Here is a 9,947-nt window from a genome sequence, read left to right on the forward strand (position 1 = left end):
CTGTTACTACAGACAAAATTTTTGGAAGGAACTCCTGAGCCAGGAGGACTGGCTACACGAGCCCCCTCATTTTATTGGATGTTAGTACCTACCAGCGGCCCACCCTTTCCACTGGGAGGAGGACAGAATTTTGAAGGTTCTATCAAGCAGCTAGGGAAAGAAAAGTCTATCTGGATAGAGCCCTGTGTGTCTAGGTAGGCCTTATGTAACTCCAGGTTCCCCAGAGGTTGCCCACTAATGACTGTTTCACATCAACAGCCATGCATCTCATCAGCATGCAGCACGTCTTGAGATTGGAGGTTTTTTATAGAGGTTTTGGCCATCCTCACAATCTGGACGGTCAAGCTAAGATCCCCATTCCCTGTCACACACAATGTTCCACCATCACACCACATGGTGGTCACTGAAGCATGCCCAGAGCTTACGGTGAAAAGAGGACTGGCGGGTACTTACCATTCCCCAGGGTGGCCAAGCCTGTATCCAGCAAATGAATGCTGGGCCCTTGAGGACGAAGGTTTATATAGTAGAAATTGGTGAAGTGCAGCAGCAGGAAGGACAGGTTTCTGGTTATGTGAGTACTGGGATCTCAAAACAAAACCAGATACATATAATGCAGGAGTAGGCCTCACAATGAACAAGAAAACATGAATCCAGATAAACTACCATGAAGCACATAGTAAATTCGTTGCCACTGCCAAGATTGACACAAAACCAAGACCAATGACAGAAAAAATATATATGCCTACCAACTAAAAATGTATCCGAGAGATTGAAAGAGTATATGACGAAAAACGAGATTTTATTCAGTCTGCTAAGAGAAATGCGATGGCTTGACTACTACAATCTTAATAATGAAATTGCAGAAATCATGACTGGGTTGACAAACAATAGACGCAAGTAGCAACTACCCAGTCCACTTGCAAAGTGATAGTTACAGACCATTAAATAATATCAGGTACACAACTTACTTTGTGTCAGATTTTCAATCTCTTTCGGCACACTTTTTTCACGTGATGATGGGTTGTCATCTGCAGCACCTGTGGATTTGTAGCGAACTTAGAAACTCTGCAAAAAACTGTTGAAAGCAGTCTATCTAAATACAATACAAACATACACTTACATATTAAAAACAATACAATAAACCAACAGTAGAAAGTTGGAACACACACACATACTACATGGGAAAAGGAATGGAGAAGAATCTAGTAATATAGTGAAGGAAGGGGCTGAAAAAGAGTCCCAATATAGACTGCATGAGGGAGGAATGCATACCAGCAATAGTGAGGGATGGGAATAAGTAGGGCTGGGCAGATACACACCTGGGGGGAGGGGGGAGGGGGGAGGGAGGGGGGGGGGGGGGAATGACTGCAGAATTATGACTAGGTCAACAAACAATAGATGTAATTAGCAACTACCCAGTCGGCTTGCAAAGCCATAGTTACAGACCATCAGATAACTTCAGGTACACAACTTACTTTGTGTCAGATTTTCAATCTCTTTTGACACACTTTTTTCACGCAAAGATGGCTGGACATCTGCAGCACCTGTGGATTTGTAACACACTTAGAAACTCTGCAAAAAACTATTGAAAGCAATCTATCTAAAGACAATACAAACATACACTTACATATTGAAAAGAACATAATAAACCAACAGTAGAAGGTTGGAACAAAACCATACTACACATGGAAAAGGAATGGAGAAGGCTCTAATGATATAGTGAAGGAAGGGGCTGGAAAAGAGTCCCAATATGGACAGCACAAGGGAGGAAAACATACCAGCAATGGTAAGGGATGGGAATAAGTAGGGCTGGAAGGATACATGCCTAGCGTGCGCGCGCACGCACTCTCTCTCTCTCTCTCTCTCTCTCTCTCACTCACTCACTCACTCACTCACTCACACACACATACACACACACACACACACACCCACACACACAGAGAGAGAGAGAGAGATTGATTTTTTTTTGGGGGGGGGGGGGGGGGGGGGGGGAGAGATTGTGGAGATAGGAGTGAGTGGGGAAAAACTTAGAGGTGTGTGTGTTGGGGGAGGGGGGGGGGGGATAAGCCAGGTAAGTGTCAGCCAATTCCAGGGAACCTGGTGTAGGGTAGAATGGATCAGCCATTTTCTTGCAGGGTGGGGGTGGGGGGAGGACTGAGAGAATGGAAGGAGCAATTTGGGGGGAGGGGGGGGCTGGGTAATCAGGTGAGATGTCTTGAGCAAGGGAAATGGGGTTGGGGGTCCGAGTCAAAGAGATGGGAACTTCAAATTGCACTTATTGTAAAAACATACACTGTTTTCATAATTTCAGTATTGACTCACACACACAAGCTTGTGACCATCACCAAATTTCATCAACCGTTTCAGTGTTAAGGAAATAAACCCAACAAACCATTGCTTGTAACACTGTGGCATGGCTTGTGTGTGCCACTTACATAGTTACACATGCAGCAGGTTCAACCATTTCGGCGGGCATTCTATGGAGAGATTCTTTATGATGGTCAGCAACTTTCTTGGTGGTTGCAGGAATAACAGTATGTATGACTAACGGACTTAACAGTAGCCAACATGGCCCTGCTGTGTCTGTAGCACAGCACAGCTGAATACAAAGGAGTACAGCAGCTGTTTTATTTCCTGGGGACAAGCAGCTCTACTATGTAGTTTGTTCTGGCGTAACCATAAGCACTGGAACGACGACAAAGAACGGAAGACCAGAGAAGGCGCTAAAACGACGTCAGCCAATGGTGTGCAGATTAGGACTGCACCACAACAGGAGCACCCTTGAGCCGAAGTGGACGTAAGCGCCCCTCCTGCCAGCCTCGGTCGCTCAGATCGGCTCTCTATATGGGCATTAGTGGACAGTATAGAGTTGTAGACCGGCACTCCCAGATCAGTTATCAGTGTTGTGTGTCAACTTGCAGGAAACTTTTGTATAGCAATAACTTGGACTTATGTTGTAGGTCGCCCATCGTTTGCGACACCATTGTCAATACAAGTTAAGTATTGTCAATTTGCTTCATAGAAATAAAACTTCTAATGTTATTTGCCTGGATTATTGTATAGCATTCCGAGAACACAGCATTCCTTAGGCACCCTCTATACGAGATGAGTGGGCAAGACCCAACAACTTGCAACAAGTCTTCAAGCGAGCTACGTGCCAACAGCCACAGAAATATGTATGTTTTTTGTGCTGGCACTTTCATTCTCTCGTCTTTACTTTGGAGGAGCACATATTGCTCTAACAGCTTCTTCTCGTTTTTGCTGATCAGTGTTTTCAGGTGGGTGCTGTAGAAAATTTCTTTGATTTTGAAATTATTTAGATTGCTTGCCTATTAATTTTTTACATTTGTGTCCTCCAATATGCCCACTAATCCTGTCCCACCCCCTGCTGAAGCGCCACAGCCGCAAGCGTTAGATGCCATTCCTGCACTACTCAACACGGTGCAGCAACTACTGGCCAAGGCTGCACACCCGACAGAAGCACCGCCTACTGCAGTTGCTACACCACCTTTATGACAGTTTCATGACCAAGAAGAGAATGGCTTGAGTGGTTATCACAGAAGGTAGAATGCACATTAGGACAAAGGGACAGGAGGGACGAAAGGAGAAGAGATGAGGAAGAATACACGAAGGGCGAAGGGGCAGGCAAGAAGATGAAGACAATCATAACATTTTACTGGTAAAGATTCTATTTATAAATTCACCATGCTCATTTCAGAATGACATGCAATTGCTATAAAGATTATATGTGCGGAGTGCTTTCCCACATACATATGTAGTATTTCAGTATCATAATTTCCACAGACACATAATTAAAAAATAGCTAGTACCAATTTCATGAGTTGTTCCAAAAACAACGAAGGATTTCTCCTGAGATGGAAGTTATTTTATTTTATGTCGCTTGACTAATGCGATCTTAATAACGAAATTTCAGAAATTCCGAACAGGTTTAATAACACTAGATGCAATGGGCTAGCACATTGTCTACTTGCATAATAATCACAGTTCACCAAATTATTTCAAGTGTACAACATACTGTCTATCATAGCTTCAGTCTCTCTCGTCACACTAAGTGATCTTGTAAAAGGAGACGCGCGGATGTCTACAGAACCTACAAATTTGTAAAAAAATTAGTAAAGCAATAGACACATCAACTTCACAGAAACTGAATAAGAAACCAAGAGTACAAGGAAAATAAATACGAACACACTTGAGAAGTACGAAATAATAGTGGACCAGAAGCGAGCAAAAGAAGCCCAGAGAGAAGAATAAGAGGGTGAAACATGTTTCAGCCAAAAGGGAGATGGGAGAATGTGGGAGTGGGAGGATATGCCTGAAGAGTGGGAGGAGATAGAACAGAATTGGCAAGTACAGGGAAAAGTGCAGAATGAAAGGGGATATGAAGAATGAGGAAAAATGGAGTAGGTAGAGAGACCTGATCTGTGGATCCTGAGAAAAAGAAGAGTGTGAGAGTGGGGTGGGCTGGGAGAGCGGTGGCATGGGCAGGGCAGTGTGGGAGAGTGGTGGCATGGGCAGGGCAGTGTGGGAGGGTGGGGCAAGAGTTGGCCCAGGCTGGTTCTTGGGGCAGGGCAGGGCTAGAGGTAGCATGACAGGACAGCATTGGTGGGAGTAACATGAGGGGAAGCATGGGTGGGAGGCCAAGTGGTGGCAGGAAAGGTTATTGGGGCCAAATGAGGCAAGGGTGGGAAGGGAAACTGGGGCACGAGAGGCTTGGGTGGAATGGGAAAGTGGGGGCAGGGACCAATTGTAAGGTCAGGGCGAGGCATAGAGGGTGGCCTGGTTAATTAGGTGCAGGGAGGTTGAGCTGGGATATTGGGGGCAGGGCAGGGTGGGATGGCGAGGCTGTAAGGGGACAGCAGGGCAACGCAGGCCGACAACAGCACCGCAGGGTGGCGTGGGTCATGGACAGGACGACTGGTCGGCGTGGGCCACAGATGGGATGGCTGGGCGAGTGAGGCGGGCACTGTACAGGACTGCTGGGCGGTGTGGGCCGGGGACAGAAAGACTGGGCCATGGATGGGAAGGACGTGTGGGGTAGGTTAGGGACAGCTAGGTAGTATGAGGGTGGTATGGAGGAAGTTAGGTGTTAAGCATGTGGGGTGGGATGGGGAAGGTGTGTGCTGTGTGGAGAGTTCTAGGTGGGTATGGTGTAGGGTGCTTTGGGAAATTGGGGTTGGGGGCAGGGTGAGCAATGAGCATGCATGTTGCCTGTTAGCACTGATAAGTGCAGATCATCAAATAATTTCAGCTATACAACTTACCGCCTGTCTCAAATTCAGGCTCTCTCTTCACAGTAACTGTTCCTTTAAATGGAGCGGAGCGGTTATCTGGAACTCCTGTGGATTTGGAACAAAATTGGAAATGAAATATACAGATACACTTAATGGTAGAAACTTATCCAGAAACCAACAGTACAAAGGTAAGTACATACACATACGAAAATAAATTAAAATCGCTCAAAAGAGGAAAGGCCACTGGACCTGATGGGATACCAGTTGATTTTACACAGAGTACGCGAAGGAATTTGTCCCCCTTCTTGCAGCGGTGTACCACAGGTCTCTAGAAGAGCGTAGAATTCCAAAAGATTGAAAAAGGGCACAGGTCATCCCCGTTTTCAAGAAGGGACGTCGAACAGATGTGCAGAACTATAGACCTATATCTCTAACGTCGATCAGTCGTAGAATTTTGGAACAAGTATTATGTTCGAATATAATGACTTTTCTAGAGACTAGAAATCTACTCAGCAAGAATCAGCATTGGTTTCAAAAAAGATGATCGTGTGAAACCCAGCTCACGCTATTCATCCACGAGACCCAGAGGGCCATAGACATGGCTTCCCAGGTACATGTCGTGTCGATATTCCATAGACTGACGTTTTGTCTCCTGTCACAATTGAATGGAGAAAGGCATCACCTTCATTCTCATAACATGAGAGGAGTTCCTGGGAAATTTCAAGTCTGTGCACTTTCATTCCAGTAGTCAGCATCTGGGGTACCAATCGTACACGAATCTTCCGATAGCCAAGCAAAGCAATAATGTGACCCACACATTCTTGTGAAATGCCAATTGCGCTTGCAATTTCTCTCTGAGTGATACAACGATCATCCTGAATCAATCTGTCAAGATTTTGCTTGTGAAACTCGGTGGCTGCTGTCACAGGATGTCCAACTCTTTATTTGTCATGCAGGTCACATGTTCCCACCTCAGCATCTTTAAAGTTACTCGCCCAAAGACGTACACTACTCACATCAATACAATCATTATAAACTGATGAATCTCGTTTGGGGTGACACCTTCTGCTGTCAAGAATTCAATGACTGCACGTTGTTTAAATCGCACTGACCGACAGTTTGCGCAGGGGTCTATACTTTACACTGTAACAACACAACCATTCAATGCTAAGGCTTCCCGCCAACTGGAGTTGTAGAGAAGAGGTTACAGAACATACCAATGCTGCCAACTGTTGGAGAGTTATGAAGGTGGAGGCATTACTTTTCAGTCAACTCTCTTAGTTTATTCTATAATTAATGTATCACAAATTGAACACAAATTAGAAATGTCTTTAAAACAGTACAAAATCATTATGAAACTAATTTTGATTATTATCAATTAAGCAAAGCTGTTCTAGTGATACCAAATGAGTAATTTTTAATAACATTTCGTGTTAAGAGAATATCATGATTTCCATTGAATGCTCATTCTTAAGATATGAGCTGGGACTATACATACATTACAAAAGATTATTTTACATGTCAAAACCAATGCATTTCTTGCTTTAGGTTTAAAAACACATTGTGTCTTTAAACACAGCAAAATTAAAGGTCAACAACTAATTTCAAGAACACAACTTACCACCTTTTATATCTTCAGTCCGTGCTGTAACACTAACTGATGCCCTAGATGGTGGTTGGCGGACATCTCCAGTATCTGTGGATATGTAACAAAATTTTAAACACTGCAAATGTTGAACTCTTTCTAAACAAATAAACATAACAGAGAGATCTACTTAAAAAAATATATATCAAATGCAAAAGAAGGGTAAAAGCATAAACAGTGACATGAAGGAAAATGAAAATGAAATAGGTTAGTTAGCAGAGGACATGCTGAGCAATCTCGTTGTGTGGTGAAATGAGTACAAAAAGAAAGGTACAATGCACATTAGGACAAAGGGACAGGAGGCACGAAAGGAGAAGAGATGAGGAAGAAAACAGGAAGGGCGAAGGGGCAGGCAAGAAGATGAAGACAATCATAACATTTTACTGGTAAAGATTCTATTTATAAATTCACCATGCTCATTTCAGAATGACATGCAATTGCTATAAAGATTATATGTGCGGAGTGCTTTCCCACATACATATGTAGTATTTCAGTATCATAATTTCCACAGACACATAATTAAAAAATAGCTAGTACCAATTTCATGAGTTGTTCCAAAAACAACGAAGGATTTCTCCTGAGATGGAAGTTATTTTATTTTATGTCGCTTGACTAATGCGATCTTAATAATGAAATTTCAGAAATTCCGAACAGGTTTAATAACACTAGATGCAATGGGCTAGCACATTGTCTACTTACATAATAATCACAGTTCACCAAATTATTTCAAGTGTACAACTTACTGTCTATCATAGCTTCAGTCTCTCTCGTCACACTAAGTGATCTTGTAAAAGGAGACTCGCGGATGTCTACAGAACCTACAAATTTGTAAAAAAATTAGTAAAGCAATAGACACATCAACTTCACAGAAACTGAATAAGAAACCAAGAGTACAAGGAAAATAAATACGAACACACTTGAGAAGTACGAAATAATAGTGGACCAGAAGCGAGCAAAAGAAGCCCAGAGAGAAGAATAAGAGGGTGAAACATGTTTCAGCCAAAAGGGAGATGGGAGAATGTGGGAGTGGGAGGATATGCCTGAAGAGTGGGAGGAGATAGAACAGAATTGGCAAGTACAGGGAAAAGTGCAGAATGAAAGGGGATATGAAGAATGAGGAAAAATGGAGTAGGTAGAGAGACCTGATCCGTGGATCCTGAGAAAAAGAAGAGTGTGAGAGTGGGGTGGGCTGGGAGAGCGGTGGCATGGGCAGGGCAGTGTGGGAGAGTGGTGGCATGGGCAGGGCAGTGAGGGAGCGTGGGGCAAGAGTTGGCCCAGGCTGGTTCTTGGGGCAGGGCAGGGCTAGAGGTAGCATGACAGGACAGCATTGGTGGGAGTAACATGAAGGGAAGCATGGGTGGGAGGCCAAGTGGTGGCAGGAAAGGTTATTGGGGCCAAATGAGGCAAGGATGGGAAGGGAAACTGGGGCACGAGAGGCTTGGGTGGAATGGGAAAGTGGGGGCAGGGACCAATTGTAAGGTCAGGGCGAGGCATAGAGCGTGGCCTGGTTAATTAGGTGCAGGGAGGTTGAGCTGGGATATTGGGGGCAGGGCAGGGTGGGATGGCGAGGCTGTAAGGGGACAGCAGGGCAACGCAGGCCGACAACGGCACCGCAGGGTGGCGTGGGTCATGGACAGGACGACTGGTCGGCGTGGGCCACAGATGGGATGGCTGGGCGAGTGAGGCGGGCACTGTACAGGACTGCTGGGCGGTGTGGGCCGGGGACAGAAAGACTGGACCATGGATGGGAAGGACGTGTGGGGTAGGTTAGGGACAGCTAGGTAGTATGGGGGTGGTATGGAGGAAGTTAGGTGTTAAGCATGTGGGGTGGGATGGGGAAGGTGTGTGCTGTGTGGAGAGTTCTAGGTGGGTATGGTGTAGGGTGCTTTGGGAAATTGGGGTTGGGGGCAGGGTGAGCAATGAGCATGCATGTTGCCTGTTAGCACTGATAAGTGCAGATCATCAAATAATTTCAGCTATACAACTTACTGCCTGTCTCAAATTCAGGCTCTCTCTTCACAGTAACTGTTCCTTTAAATGGAGCGGAGCGGTTATCTGGAACTCCTGTGGATTTGGAACAAAATTGGAAATGAAATATACAGATACACTTAATGGTAGAAACTTATCCAGAAACCAACAGTACAAAGGTAAGTACATACACATACGAAAATAAATTAAAATCGCTCAAAAGAGGAAAGGCCACTGGACCTGATGGGATACCAGTTGATTTTACACAGAGTACGCGAAGGAATTTGCCCCCCTTCTTGCAGCGGTGTACCACAGGTCTCTAGAAGAGCGTAGAATTCCAAAAGATTGAAAAAGGGCACAGGTCATCCCCGTTTTCAAGAAGGGACGTCGAACAGATGTGCAGAACTATAGACCTATATCTCTAACGTCGATCAGTCGTAGAATTTTGGAACAAGTATTATGTTCGAATATAATGACTTTTCTAGAGACTAGAAATCTACTCAGCAAGAATCAGCATTGGTTTCAAAAAAGATGATCGTGTGAAACCCAGCTCACGCTATTCATCCACGAGACCCAGAGGGCCATAGACATGGCTTCCCAGGTACATGTCGTGTCGATATTCCATAGACTGACGTTTTGTCTCCTGTCACAATTGAATGGAGAAAGGCATCACCTTCATTCTCATAACATGAGAGGAGTTCCTGGGAAATTTCAAGTCTGTGCACTTTCATTCCAGTAGTCAGCATCTGGGGTACCAATCGTACACGAATCTTCCGATAGCCAAGCAAAGCAATAATGTGACCCACACATTCTTGTGAAATGCCAATTGCGCTTGCAATTTCTCTCTGAGTGATACAACGATCATCCTGAATCAATCTGTCAAGATTTTGCTTGTGAAACTCGGTGGCTGCTGTCACAGGATGTCCAACTCTTTATTTGTCATGCAGGTCACATGTTCCCACCTCAGCATCTTTAAAGTTACTCGCCCGAAGACGTACACTACTCACATCAATACAATCATTATAAACTGATGAATCTCGTTTGGGGTGACACCTTCTGCTGTCAAGAATTCAATGACTGCA

General features: G+C 44.6%; 1 long non-coding RNA gene across 1 annotated transcript; it reads right to left on the reverse strand.

The window, feature by feature from the left end:
• Positions 1 to 960: 960 nt before the first annotated feature.
• LOC124573709 lies at positions 961 to 7,684 on the reverse strand. Its single transcript, XR_006972084.1, has 3 exons — positions 7,641 to 7,684; positions 1,476 to 1,544; positions 961 to 1,037 (listed from the first exon to the last, which is right to left on the reverse strand). It is a non-coding gene; the product is annotated as an uncharacterized LOC124573709 (long non-coding RNA).
• Between the last annotated feature and the right edge of the window lie 2,263 nt (positions 7,685 to 9,947).

The sequence above is a fragment of the Schistocerca americana genome, unplaced genomic scaffold (genome assembly GCF_021461395.2).
Source record: "Schistocerca americana isolate TAMUIC-IGC-003095 unplaced genomic scaffold, iqSchAmer2.1 HiC_scaffold_187, whole genome shotgun sequence".
NCBI lineage: Eukaryota > Metazoa > Arthropoda > Insecta > Orthoptera > Acrididae > Schistocerca > Schistocerca americana.